The sequence below is a fragment of the Heterodontus francisci genome, unplaced genomic scaffold (genome assembly GCF_036365525.1).
Source record: "Heterodontus francisci isolate sHetFra1 unplaced genomic scaffold, sHetFra1.hap1 HAP1_SCAFFOLD_49_2, whole genome shotgun sequence".
NCBI lineage: Eukaryota > Metazoa > Chordata > Chondrichthyes > Heterodontiformes > Heterodontidae > Heterodontus > Heterodontus francisci.
The window spans coordinates 4316715-4333110 of record NW_027140919.1 but is presented as its reverse complement, the minus strand read 5'-3'; positions in this window follow the sequence as shown (position 1 = coordinate 4333110).

The following is a 16396-nucleotide window of genomic DNA, read 5'->3' as shown; positions in this document are numbered from 1 at the left end:
TAAGGCAACACCTCAAACTAAGGCAACACCTCAAACTAATACAACACCTCAAACTAAGGCAACACCTCAAACTAAGGCAACCCCTGAAACAGATGCAGCCTCTTAAACTCAGGCAACACCTCAAACTAAGGCAACACCTCAAACTAAGGGAACCCTCAAACTAAGGCAACCCTCAAACAAAGGCAACCCACTAACGAAGGCTGCAACTCAAACTAATGCAACACCTCAAACTAATGCAACACCTGAAACTAAGGAAACCGTCAATCAAAGGCAACACCTCATACTCAGGCAACACCTCAAACTAAGGCGGCCCCTCAAACTAAGGCGGCCCCTCAAACTAAGGCAGCCCCTTAAACTAAGGCAACACCTCAAACTGAGGCAACACCTCAAACTAAGGCAACACCTCAAACTTATGCTACACCTCAAACTGATTCAACAACTCAAACTAATGCAACACCTCAAACTAATGCAACAGCTCAAACTAAGGCAACACCTCAAACTAAGGCAACACATCAAACTAATGCAACACCTCAAACTAATGCAACACCTCAAACTAATGCAAAACCTCAAACTAATGCAACACTTCACTCTAATGCAACACCTCAAACTAATGCAACACCTCAAACTCATGCAACACCTCAAACTAATGCAACACCTCAAACTAATGCAACACCTCAAACTAATGCAACACCTCAAACTAATGCAACACCTCAGACTAATGCAACACCTTAAACTAAGGAAACCGTCAATCAAAGGCAACGCCTCATACTCAGGCAACACCTCAAACAAAAGCAGCACGTCAAACAAAGGCAGCATCTCAAACAAAGGCAGAACCTCAAACAAAGGCAACCCTAAAACTAATGCAAAATCTCAAACGAAGGCAAATTCTCAAACTAAGGCAAAACCTCAAACTAAGGCAACACCTCAAACTCAGGCAACACCTCAGACCAGTGCAACACCTCAAACTAATGGAACACTCAATCTAATGGAACCCACAAACTAATGCAACACCTCAAACCAAAGCAACACTTCAAACTAAGGCAACACCTCAAACTAAGGCAACACCTCAAACTAAGGCAACCATCAAACTAAGGCAACACCTCAAACTAAGGCAACACCTCAAACTAAGGCAACACCTCAAACTTGTGCAACACCTCAAACTGATTCAACAACTCAAACTAATGCAACACCTCAAAGTAATGCAACACCTCAAACTAAGGCAACACCTCAAACTAAGGCAATACCTCAAACTAAGGCAACACCTCAAACTAATACAACACCTCGAACTAAGGCAACCCCTCAAACTAAGGGAACCCCTCAAACAGATGCAGCCTCTTAAACTCAGGCAACACCTCAAACTAAGGCAACACCTCAAACTAAGGGAACCCTCAAACTAAGGGAACCCTCAAATTAAGGGAACCCTCAAACAAAGGCAACCCACTAACGAAGACTGCAACTCAAACGAATGCAACACCTCAAACTAATGCAACACCTGAAACTAAGGAAACCGTCAATCAAAGGCAACACCTCATACTCAGGCAACACCTCAAACTCAGGCGGCCCCTCAAACTAAGGCGGCCACTCAAACGAAGGCGGCCCCTCAAACGAAGGCGGCCCCTCAAACTAAGGCAACACCTCAAACTGAGGCAACACCTCAAACTGAGGCAACACCTCAAACTAAGGCAACACCTCAATCTTATGCTACACCTCAAACTGATTCAACAACTCAAACTAATGCAACACCTCAAATTAATGCAACAGCTCAAACTAAGGCAACACCTCAAACTAATGCAACAACTCAAACTCATGCAACACCTCAAACTAATGCAACACCTCAAACTAAGGCAACACCTCAAACTAAGGCAGCACGTCAAACTAAGGCAACACATGAAACGAAGGCAACACCTCAAACTAAGGCAACACCTCAAACTAAGGCAACACCTCAAACTAATACAACACCTCAAACTAAGGCAACACCTCAAACTAAGGCAACCCCTCAAACAGATGCAGCCTCTTAAACTCAGGCAACACCTCAAACTAAGGCAACACCTCAAACTAAGGGAACCCTCAAACTAAGGGAACCGTCAAACAAAGGCAACCCACTAACGAAGGCTGCAACTCAAACTAATGCAACACCTCAAACTAATGCAACACCTGAAACTAAGGAAACCGTCAATCAAAGGCAACACCTCATACTCAGGCAACACCTCAAACTAAGGCGGCCCCTCAAACTAAGGCGGCCCCTCAAACTAAGGCGGCCCCTCAAACTAAGGCGGCCCCTCAAACTAAGGCAACACCTCAAACTGAGGCAACACCTCAAACTAAGGCAACACCTCAAACTTATGCTACACCTCAAACTGATTCAACAACTCAAACTAATGCAACACCTCAAACTAATGCAACAGCTCAAACTCAGGCAACACCTCAAACTAAGGCAACACATCAAACTAATGCAACACCTCAAACTAATGCAACACCTCAAACTAATGCAAAACCTCAAACTAATGCAACACTTCAAACTAATGCAACACCTCAAAATAATGCAACACCTCAAACTCATGCAACACCTCAAACTAATGCAACACCTCAAACTAATGCAACACCTCAAACTAATGCAACACCTCAGACTAATGCAACACCTTAAACTAAGGAAACCGTCAATCAAAGGCAACGCCTCATACTCAGGCAACACCTCAAACAAAAGCAGCACGTCAAACAAAGGCAGCATCTCAAACAAAGGCAGAACCTCAAACAAAGGCAACACTAGAACTAATGCAAAATCTTAAACGAAGGCAAATTCTCAAACTAAGGCAAAACCTCAAACTAAGGCAACACCTCAAACTCAGGCAACACCTCAGACCAGTGCAACATCTCAAACTAATGCAACACCTCAAACTAAGGCAACATTTCAAACTAAGGCTACCGTCAAACTAATGGAACACTCAATCTAATGGAACCCACAAACTAATGCAACACCTCAAACCAAAGCAACACCTCAAACTAAGGCAACACCTCAAACTAAGGCAACACCTCAAACTAAGGCAACCATCAAACTAAGGCAACACCTCAAACTAAGGCAACACCTCAAACTAAGGCAACACCTCAAACTTGTGCAACACCTCAAACTGATTCAACAACTCAAACTAATGCAACACCTCAAAGTAATGCAACACCTCAAACTAAGGCAACACCTCAAACTAAGGCAACACCTCAAACTAAGGCAACACCTCAAACTAATACAACACCTCGAACAAAGGCAACCCCTCAAACTAAGGGAACCCCTCAAACAGATGCAGCCTCTTAAACTCAGACAACACCTCAAACGAAGGCAACACCTCAAACAAAGGGAACCCTCAAACTAAGGGAACCCTCAAACTAAGGGAACCGTCAAACAAAGGCAACCCACTAACGAAGGCTGCAACTCAAACTAATGCAACACCTCAAACTAATGCAACACCTGAAACTAAGGAAATCGTCAATCAAAGGCAACACCTCATACTCAGGCAACACCTCAAACTAAGGCGGCCCCTCAAACTAAGGCGGCCCCTCAAACTAAGGCGGCCCCTCAAACTAAGGCAACACCTCAAACTGAGGCAACACCTCAAACTAAGGCAACACCTCAATCTCATGCTACACCTCAAACTGATTCAACAACTCAAACTAATGCAACACCTCAAATTAATGCAACAGCTCAAACTAAGGCAACAGCTCAAACTAATGCAACAACTCAAACTCATGCAACACCTCAAACTAATGCAACACCTCAAACTAAGGCAACACCTCAAACTAAGGCAACACCTCAAACTAAGGCAACACATGAAACGAAGGCAACACCTCAAACTAAGGCAACACCTCAAACTAATACAACACCTCAAACTAAGGCAACACCTCAAACTAAGGCAACCCCTAAAACAGATGCAGCCTCTTAAACTCAGGCAACACCTCAAACTAAGGCAACACCTCAAACTAAGGGAACCCTCAAACTAAGGCAACCCTCAAACAAAGGCAACCCACTAACGAAGGCTGCAACTCAAACTAATGCAACACCTCAAACTAAGGCAACACCTGAAACTAAGACAACCCCTCAAACAGATGCAGCCCCTTAAACTAAGGCAACAACTCAAACTAAGGCAGCACCTCAAACTAAAGGAACCATCAAACTAAGGGAATCTTCAAACAAAGGCAACCCACTAACGAAGGCTGCAACTCCATCTAAAGCAACACCTCAAACTAATGCAACACCTCAAACTAATGCAATACCACAAACTAATGCAACACCTCAAACTAATGCAACTCCTCAAACTAAGGAAACCGTCAATCAAAGGCAGCACCTCATACTCAGGCAACACCTCAAACTAAGGCGGCCCCTCAAACTAAGGCGGCCCCTCAAACTAAGGCAACACCTCAAACTCAGGCAACACCTCAAACTGTGGCAACACCTCAAAATAAGGCAACACCTGAAACTAAGGCAACCCCTCAAACAGATGCAGCCCCTTAAACTAAGGCAACACCTCAAACTAATGCAACACCTCAAACCAAGGGAACCCTCAAACTAAGGGAACCCTCAAACTAAGGGAACTTTCAAACAAAGGCAACCCACTAACGAAGACTGCAACACAAACTAAATCAACACCTCAAACTAATGCAACACCTCAAACTAATGCAACACCTCAAACTAATGCAACACCTCATACTCAGGCAACACCTCAAACTAAGGCGGCCCCTCAAACTAAGGCGGCCCCTCAAACTAAGGCAACGCCTCAAACTAAGGCAACACCTCAAACTAAGGCAACACCTGAATCTAAGGCAACCCTCAAACAGATGCAGCCCCTTAAACTAAGGCAACACCTCAAACTCAGGCAACACCTCTAACTATTGAACCCTCAAACTAAGGGAACCCTCAAACAAAGGCAACCCACGAACGAAGGCTGCAACTCAAATTAAACAACCCCACAAACTAATGCAACACCTCAAACTAATGCAACACCTCAAACACATGCAACTCCTCAAACTAATGCAACACCTCAAACTCATGCAACACCTCAAACTAATGCAACACCTCAAACTAATGCAACACCTCAAACAAAGGCAACACCTCAAACGAATGCAACACCTCAAACTAATGAAACACCTCAAACTAAGGAAACCGTCAATCAAAGGCAACACCTCATACTCAGGCAACACCTCAGACTAAGGCGGCCCCTCAAACTAAGGCGGCCCCTCAAACGAAGGCGGCCCCTCAAACTAAGGCAGCCCCTCAAACTAAGGCAGCCCCTCAAACTAAGGCAACACATCAAAATAATGCAACACATCAAAATAATGCAACACCTCAAACTAAGGAAACACCTTAAACTGAGGCAACACCTCAAACTAAGGCAACACCTCAAAGTAAGGCAACAGCTCAAACTGAGGCAACCGTCAAACTAATGGAACACTCAAACTATGGCAACACCTCAAACTAAGGCAACACCTCAAACTAAGGCAACACCTGAAACTACGGCAACCCCTCAAACAGATGCAGCCCCTTAAACGAAGGCAACACCTCAAACTAATGCAACACCTCAAACTAAGGCAACAACTCAAACTAAGGCAACACCTCAAACTAAGGCAACACACTAACGAAGGCTGCAACTCAAACTAAAGCAACACCTCAAACTAATGCAACACCTCAAACTAATGCAACACCTCAAACTAATGCAACACCTCAAATTAATGCAACACCTCAAACTAAGGAAACCGTCATTCAAAGGCAGCACCTCATACTCAGGCAACACCTCAAACTAAGGCGGCCCCTCAAACTAAGGCGGCCCCTCAAACTAAGGCAACACGTCAAACTAAGGCAACACCTCAAACCAATGCAACACCTCAAACTAAGGTAACACCTCAAACTAATGTAACATCTGAAACTAAGGGAACCCTCAAACTGAGGGAAACCTCAAACAAAGGCAACCCACTAACGAATGCTGCAACTCAAACTAATGCATCACCTCAAACTAATGCAACACCTCAAACTAATGCAACACCTCAAACTAATGCAACACCTCAAACTAATGCAACACCTCAAACTACTGCAACACCTCAAACTAATGCAACACCTCAATCTAATGCTACACCTCAAACTAATGCAACATCTCAAACTCATGCAACACCTCAAACTAATGCAAACCATCAAACCAATGCAACACCTCAAACTAATGCAACACCTCAAACTAATGCAAAACCTCAAACTAATGAAACACCTCAAACTAAGGAAACACCTCAAACTAAGGAAACCGTCAATCAAAGGCAGCACCTCATACTCAGGCAACACCTCAAACGAAGGCGGCCCCTCAAACTAAGGCGGCCCCTCAAACTAAGGCAACACCTCAAACTAAGGCAACACCTCAAACTATGGCAACACCTCAAAATAAGGCAACACCTGAAACAAAGGCAACCCCTCAAACAGATGCAGCCCCTTAAACTAAGGCAACACCTCAAACGAATGCAACACCTCAAACTAAGGGAACCCTCAAACAAAGGCAACCCACCAACGAAGGCTGCAACTCAAACTAAAGCAACACCTCAAACTAATGCAACACCTCAAACTAATGCAACTCCTCAAACTAATGCAACACCTCAAACTAATGCAACACCTCAAACTAAGGAAACCGTCAATCAAAGGCAACACCTCATACTCAGGCAACACCTCAAACTAAGGCGGCCCCTCAAACTAAGGCGGCCCCTCAAACTAAGGCAACACTCAAACTAAGGCAACACCTCAAACCAATGCAACACCTCAAACTAAGGCAACACCTCAAACTAAGGCAACACCTGAAACTAAGGCAAACCCTCAAACAGATGCAGCCCCTTAAACTAAGGCAACACCTCAAACTCAGGCAACACCTCTCACTAAGGGAACCCTCAAACTAAGGGAACCCTCAAACAAAGGCAACCCACGAACGAAGGCTGCAACTCAAACTAAACAACCCCTCAAACTAATGCAACACCTCAAACTAATGCAACACCTCAAACTCATGCAACACCTCAAACTAATGCAACACCTCAAACTAATGCAACACCTCAAACTAATGTAACACCTCAAACTAATGCAACACCTCAAACTAATGCAACACCTCAAACTAATGAAACACCTCAAACTAAGGAAACCGTCAATCAAAGGCTACACCTCAGACTCAGGCAACACCTCAAACTAAGGCGGCCCCTCAAACTAAGGCGGCCCCTCAAACGAAAGCGGCCCCTCAAACTAAGGCAGCCCCTCAAACTAAGGCAGCCCCTCAAACTAAGACAGCCCCTCAAACTAAGGCAACACATCAAAATAATGCAACACATCAAAATAATGCAACACCTCAAACTAAGGCAACACCTCAAACTAATGCAACACCTCAAACTAAGGCAACACCTCAAACTAAGGCAACACCTCAAACTAATGCAACACCTGAAACTAAGGCAACCCCTCAAACAGATGCAGCCTCTTAAACTCAGGCAACACCTCAAACTAAGGCAACACCTCAAACTAAGGGAACCCTCAAACTAAGGGAACCCTCAAACAAAGGCAACCCACTAACGAAGGCTGCAACTCAAGCTAATGCAACACCTCAAACTAATGCAACACCTGAAACTAAGGAAACCGTCAATCAAAGGCAACACCTCATACTCAGGCAACACCTCAAACTAAGGCGGCCCCTCAAACTAAGGCGGCCCCTCAAACTAAGGCGGCCCCTCAAACTGAGGCAACACCTCAAACTAAGGCGGCACCTCAAACTAAGGCAACACCACACACTAATGCAACACCTGAAACTAAGGCAACCCCTCAAACAGATGCAGCCCCTTAAACTAAGGCAACACCTCAAACTAAGGCAGCACCTCAAACTAAAGGAACCATCAAACTAAGGGAATCCTCAAACAAAGGCAACCCACTAACGAAGGCTGCAACTCAAACTAAAGCAACACCTCAAACTAATGCAACACCTCAAACTAATGCAATACCACAAACTAATGCAACACCTCAAACTAATGCAACTCCTCAAGCTAAGGAAACCGTCAATCAAAGGCAGCACCTCATACTCAGGCAACACCTCAAACTAAGGCGGCCCCTCAAACTAAGGCGGCCCCTCAAACTGATGCAGCCCCTTAAACTAAGGCAACACCTCAAACTAATGCAACACCTCAAACCAAGGGAACCCTCAAACTAAGGAAACCCTCAAACTAAGGAAACCCTCAAACAAAGGCAACCCACTAACGAAGACTGCAACACAAACTAAAGCAACACCTCAAACTAATGCAACACCTCAAACTAATGCAACTCCTCAAACTAATGCAACACCTCATACTCAGGCAACACCTCAAACTATGGCGGCCCCTCAAACTAAGGCGGCCCCTCAAACTATGGCAACACCTCAAAATAAGGCAACACCTGAAACTAAGGCAACCCCTCAAACAGATGCAGCCCCTTAAACTAAGGCAACACCTCAAACTAATGCAACACCTCAAACCAAGGGAACCCTCAAACTAAGGAAACCCTCAAACTAAGGGAACCCTCAAACAAAGGCAACCCACTAACGAAGACTGCAACACAAACTAAAGCAACACCTCAAACTAATGCAACACCTCAAACTAATGCAACTCCTCAAACTAATGCAACACCTCATACTCAGGCAACACCTCAAACTAAGGCGGCCCCTCAAACTAAGGCGGCCCCTCAAACTAAGGCAACGCCTCAAACTAAGGCAACACCTGAAACTAAGGCAACACCTCAAACTAAGGCAACACCTGAAACTAAGGCAACCCCTCAAACAGATGCAGCCCCTTAAACTAAGGCAACACCTCAAACTCAGGCAACACCTCTAACTAAGGGAACCCTCAACCTAAGGGAACCCTCAAACAAAGGCAACCCAGGAACGAAGGCTGCAACTCAAATTAAACAACCCCTCAAACTAATGCAACACCTCAAACTAATGCAACACCTCAAACTCATGCAACACCTCAAACTAATGCAACACCTCAAACTCATGCAACACCTCAAACTAATGCAACACCTCAAACAAATGAAACACCTCAAACTAAGGACACCGTCAATCAAAGGCAACACCTCATACTCAGGCAACACCTCAAACTAAGGCGGCCCCTCAAACTAAGGCGGCCCCTCAAACGAAGGCGGCCCCTCAAACTAAGGCAGCCCCTCAAACTAAGGCAGCCCCTCAAACTAAGGCAACACATCAAAATAATGCAACACATCAAAATAATGCAACACCTCAAACTAAGGCAACACCTTAAACTGAGGCAACACCTCAAACTAAGGCAACACCTCAAAGTAAGGCAACACCTCAAACTGAGGCAACCGTCAAACTAAGGCAACACCTCAAACGAAGGCAACACCTGAAACTAAGGGAACCATCAAACTAAGGGAACCCTCAAACAAAGGCAACCCACTAACGAAGGCTGCAACTCAAACTAAAGCAACAGCTCAAACTAATGCAACACCTCAAACTAATGCAACACCTCAAACTAATGCAACACCTCAAACTAATGCAACACCTCAAACTAAGGAAACCGTCAATCAAAGGCAGCACCTCATACTCAGGCAACACCTCAAACTAAGGCGGCCCCTCAAACTAAGGCGGCCCCTCAAACTAAGGCAACACGTCAAACTAAGGTAACACCTCAAACCAATGCAACACCTCAAACTAAGGCAACTCCTCAAACTAATGTAACACCTGAAACTAAGGGAACCCTCAAACTGAGGGAAACCTCAAACAAAGGCAACCCACTAACGAATGCTGCAACTCAAACTGATGCAACACCTCAAACTAATGCAACACCTCAAACTAATGCAACACCTCAAACTAATGCAACACCTCAAACTAAGGGAACCCTCAAACTAAGGGAACCCTCAAACAAAGGCAACCCACTAACGAAGGCTGCAACTCAAACTAAAGCAACACCTCAAACTAATGCAACACCTCAAACTAATGCAACACCTCAAACTAATGCAACACCTCAAACTAATGCAACACCTCAAACTAAGGAAACCGTCAATCAAAGGCAGCACCTCATACTCAGGCAACACCTCAAACTAAGGCGGCCCCTCAAACTAAGGCGGCCCCGCAAACTAAGGCAACACGTCAAACTAAGGCAACACCTCAAACCAATGCTACACCTCAAACTAAGGCAACACCTCAAACTAATGTAACACCTGAAATTAAGGGAACCCTCAAACTGAGGGAAACCTCAAACAAAGGCAACCCACTAACGAATGCTGCAACTCAAACTAATGCAACACCTCAAACTAATGCAACACCTCAAACTAATGCAACATCTCAAACTAATGCAACACCTCAAACTACTGCAACACCTCAAACTAATGCAACACCTCAATCTAATGCTACACCTCAAACTAATGCAACATCTCAAACTCATGCAACAACTCAAACTAATGCAAACCATCAAACCAATGCAACACCTCAAACGAATGCAACACCTCAAACTAATGCAACACCTCAAACTAATGAAACACCTCAAACTAAGGCGGCCCCTCAAACTAAGGCGGCCCCGCAAACTAAGGCAACACGTCAAACTAAGGCAACACCTCAAACCAATGCAACACCTCAAACTAAGGCAACACCTCAAACTAAGGCAACACCTCAAACTAAGGCAAACCCTCAAACAGATGCAGCCCCTTAAACTAAGGCAACACCTCAAACTCAGGCAACACCTCTCACTGAGGGAACCCTCAAACTAAGGGAACCCTCAAACAAAGGCAACCCACGAACAAAGGCTGCAACTCAAACTAAACAACCCCTCAAACTAATGCAACACCTCAAACTAATGCAACACCTCAAACTCATGCAACACCTCAAACTAATGCAACACCTCAGACTAATGCAACACCTCAAACTAATGCAACACCGCAAACTAAGGAAACCGTCAATCAAAGGCAGCACCTCATACTCAGGGAACACCTCAAACTAAGGCGGCCCCTCAAACCAAGGCGGCCCCTCAAACTAAGGCAACACGTCAAACTAAGGCAACACCTCAAACCAATGCAACACCTCAAACTAAGGCAACACCTCAAACTAAGGCAACACCTCAAACTAAGGCAAACCCTGAAACAGATGCAGCCCCTTAAACTAAGGCAACACCTCAAACTCAGGCAACACCTCTCACTGAGGGAACCCTCAAACTAAGGGAACCCTCAAACAAAGGCAACCCACGAACAAAGGCTGCAACTCAAACTAAACAACACCTCAAACTAATGCAACACCTCAAACTCATGCAACACCTCAAACTAATGCAACACCTCAAACTAATGCAACACCTCAAACTCATGCAACACCTCAAACTAATGCAACACCTCAAACTAATGCAACACCTCAAACTATGGCAACACCTCAAAATAAGGCAACACCTGAAACTAAGGCAACCCCTCATACAGATGCAGCCCCTTAAACTAAGGCAACACCTCAAACTAATGCAACACCTCAAACTAATGCAACACCTCAAACTATGGCAACACCTCAAAATAAGGCAACACCTGAAACTAAGGCAACCCCTCATACAGATGCAGCCCCTTAAACTAAGGCAACACCTCAAACTAATGCAACACCTCAAACTAATGGAGCCCTCAAACTAAGGGAACCCTCAAACTAAGGGAACCCTCAAACAAAGGCAACCCACTAACGAAGGCTGCAACTCAAACCAAAGCAACACCTCAAACTAATGCAACACCTCAAACTAATGCAACTCCTCAAACTAATGCAACACCTCAAACTAATGCAACACCTCAAACTAAGGCAACACCTCAAACCAATGCAACACGTCAAACTGTGGCAACACGTCAAACTAAGGCAACACCTGAAACTAAGGCAAACCCTCAAACAGATGCAGCCCCTTAAACTAAGGCAACACCTCAAACTCAAGCAACACCTCTCACTAAGGGAAACCTCAAACTAAGGGAACCCTCAAACAAAGGCAACCCACGAACGAAGGCTGCAACTCAAACTAAACAACCCCTCAAACTAATGCAACACCTCAAACTAATGCAACACCTCAAACTCATGCAACACCTCAAACTAATGCAACACCTCAAACTAATGCAACACCTCAATCTAATGCAACACCTCAAACTAATGCAACACCTCAAACTAATGCAACACCTCAAACTAATGCACCACCTCAAACTCATGCAACACCTCAAACTAATGCAACACCTCAAACTAATGCAACACCTCAAACTAATGCAACACCTCAAACTCATGCAACACCTCAATCTAATGCAACACCTCAAACTAATGCAACACCTCAAACTAATGAAACACCTCAAACTAAGGAAACCGTCAATCAAAGGCTGCACCTCAGACTCAGGCAACACCTCAAACTAAGGCCCTCCCTCAAACTAAGGCGGCCCCTCAAATTAAGGCGGCCCCTCAAACTAAGGCAGCCCCACAAACTAAGGCTGCCCCTCAAACTAAGGCAGCCCCTCAAACTAAGGCAACATATCAAAATAATGCAACACATCAAAATAATGCAACACCTCAAACTAAGGCAACAGCTTAAACTAAGGCAACACCTCAAACTAAGGCAACCGTCAAACTAATGGAACCCTCAAACTAAGGCAACATGTCAAACTAAGGCAACACCTCAAACTAACGCAACACCTGAAACTACGGCAACCCCTCAAACAGATGCAGCCCCTTAAACTAAGGCAACACCTCAAACTAATGCAACACCTCAAACTAAGGGAACCCTCAAACTAAGGGAACCCTCAAACTAAGGGAACCCTCAAACAAAGGCAACCCTCTAACGAAGGCTGCAACTCAAACTAAAGCAACACCTCAAACTAATGCAACACCTCAAACTAATGCAACACCTCAAACTAATGCAACACCTCAAACTATGGAAACCGTCAATCAAAGGCAACACCTCATACTCAGGCAACACCTCAAACTAAGGCGGCCCCTCAAACTAAGGCGGCCCCTCAAACTAAGGCAACACCTCAAACTAAGGAAACACCTCAAACCAATGCAACACCTCAAACTAAGGCAACACCTCAAACTAATGTAACAGCTGAAACGAAGGCAGCCCCTCAAACAGATGCAGCCCCTTAAACTAAGGAAACACCTCAAACTAAGGCAACACCTCAAACTAAGGGAACCCTCAAACTGAGGGAAACCTCAAACAAAGACAACCCACTAACGAAGGCTGCAACTCAAACTAATGCAACACCTCAAACTAATGCAACACCTCAAACTAATGCAACACCTCAAACTAAGGCAACACCTCAAACTACTGCAACACCTCAAACTAATGCAACACCTCAATCTAATGCAACACCTCAAACTAATGCAACATCTCAAACTCATGCAACACCTCAAACTAATGCAACCCATCAAACCAATGCAACACCTCAAACTAATGCAACACCTCAAACTAATGCAACACCTCAAACTAATGCAACACCTCAAACTAAGGAAACCGTCAATCAAAGGCAACACCTCAAACTAATGCAACACCTCAAACTAATGAAACACCTCAAACTAAGGAAACCGTCAATCAAAGGCAGCACCTCATATTCAGGCAACAACTCAAACTAAGGCGGCCCCTCAAACTAAGACGGCCCCTCAAACTAAGGCAGCCCCTCAAACTAAGGCAACACATCAAAATAATGCAACACATCAAAATAATGCAACACCTCAAACTAAGGCAACACCTTAAACTAAGGCAACACCTCAAACTAAGGCAACACCTCAAAATAACGCAACCCCTCAAACTAAGGCAACACCTCAAACTAAGGCAACACCTCAAACAAAGGCATCTCTCAAACTAAGGCAACTCCCACACTAAGGCAACACCTCAAACTAATGCAACACCTCAAACTAATGCAACACCTCAAACTAATGCAACAACTCAAACTGAGGCAACACCTCAAACTAAGGCGACACCTCAAACTAAGGCAGCACCTCAAACTAAGGCAACAACTCAAACTAAGGCAGCACCTCAAACTAAGGCAACAACTCAAACTAAGGCAAAAACTCAAACGAAGGCAACAACACAAACTAAGGCAACAACTCAAACTAAGGCAACAACTCGAACTGAGGCAACACCTCAAACTAAGGCAACACCTCAAACTAAGGCAACACCTCAAACTAAGGCAACCGTCAAACAAATGCAACACCTCAAACTGAGGCAAAACCACAAACTAAGGGAGCCCTCAATCTAAGGCAACGCCTCAAACTAAGGCATCCCTCAAACTAAGGCATCCCTCAAACTAAGGCAGCCCCTCAAACTAAAGCAGCCCCTCAAACTAAGCCTACCCCTCAAACTAAGGCAGCCCCTCAAACTAAGGCAGACCCTCAAACTAAGGCAGCACCTCAAAGTAAGGCAGCACTTCAAACTAAGGCAGCACCTCATACTAAGGCAGCACCTCAAACTAAGGCAGCGCCTCAAACGAAGGCAGCACCTCAAACTAAGGCAGCACCTCAAACGAAGGCAACACCTAAAACTAAGGCAGCACCACAAACGAAGGGAACCCTCAATCTGAGGCAACACCTCAAACTGAGGAAAAAACTCAAACTAAGGCAAAACCTCAAACTAAGGCATCACGTCAAACTCAGGCAACACCTCAAACTAAGGCAACACCACAAACTAAGGCAACACCTCAAACTAAGGGAACCCTCAAACTAATGCAACACCTCAAACTAAGGCAACCCTTCAAACTGAGGCAACCCCTCAAACATATGCAGCCCCTCAAACATATGCAGCCCCTTAAACCAACGCAACACCTCAAACGAAGGCATTCCTCAATCTAAGGCAACACTCAAACTAATGCAACACCTGAAACTAAGGCAACCCCTCAAACAGATGCAACCCCTTAAACTAACGCAACACCTCAAACTAAGACAACTTCTCAAAATAAGGGAACCCTCAAACTAAGTGAACCCTCAAACTAAGGGAACCCACTAACGAAGGCTGCAACTCAAACTAAAGCAACACCTCAAACTAAGACAACCCTCAAACTAAGGCAACCCTCAAACTAAGGCAACCCTCAAACTAAGGCATCCCCTCAAACTAAGCCAGCCCCTCAAACTAAGGCAGCACCTCAAACTAAGGCAACAACTCAAACTAAGGCAACAACTCAAACGAAGGCCACAACACAAACTAAGGCAACAACTCAAACTAAGGAAACAACTCAAACTGAGGCAACACCTCAAACTAAGGCAACACCTCAATCTAAGGCAACGCCTCAAACTAAGGCATCCCTGAAACTAAGGCAGCCCCTCAAACTAAGGCAGCCCTCAAACTCAGGCAGCCCCTCAAACTAAGGCAGACCCTCAAACTAAGGCAGCACCTCAAACGAAGGCAACACCTAAAACTAAGGCAGCACCACAAACGAAGGGAACCCTCATTCTGAGGCAACACCTCAAACTGAGGCAAAAACTCAAACTAAGGCTACACCTCAAATTAAGGCAACACCTCAATCTAAGGCAGCCGTCACATAAAGGCAACACCTCAAATTAAGGCAACACATCAAACTAAGGCAACAAATCAAACTAAGGCAACACATCAAACTAAGGCAACCCTCCAACTAATGCAACACCTCAAACTAATGCAATACCTCAAACTAATGCAACAGCTCAAACTTAGGCAACAGTCAAACTAAGGCAACACCTGAAACTAAGGCAACCGTCAAACAAATGCAACACATCAAACGAAGGCAAAACCTCAAACGAAGGCAACACCTCGAACTAAGGCAACACCTCAAACTAATGCAACACCTCAAACTAAGGCAAAACCTCAAACTAAGGCAAAACCTCAAACTAAGGCAACACCTCAAACTAAGGCAAAACATCAAACGAAGGCAAAACCTCAAACTAAGGCAACCCTCAAACTAAGGCAACCCTCAATCAAAGGAAACCCTCAATCAAAGGAAACCCTCAATCAAAGGAAACCCTCAAACAAAGGCAACCCTCAAACAAAGGCAACACCTCAAACTAAGGCAACACCTCAAACTAAGGCAACACCTCAAACTAAGGCAGCCGTCAAATAAAGGCAACACCTCAAATTAAGGCAACACATCAAACTAAGGCAACACATCAAACTAAGGCAACACATCAAACTAAGGCAACCCTCCAGCTAATGCCATACCTCAAACTAATGCAATACCTCAAACTAATGCAACACCTCAAACTAAGTCAACACCTCAAACTAAGGCAGCACCTCAAACTAAGGCAACACCGCAAACAAAGGCAACACCTCAAAATAGGCCAACACCTCAAACAAAGGTTCCCATCAAACTAAGCAATATCTCAAACTAAGGCAACACCTAAAACTAATGCAACACCTCAAACAAAGGCTAACATCAAACTAAGCAATATCTCAAACTAAGGCAATCCTCATTCTG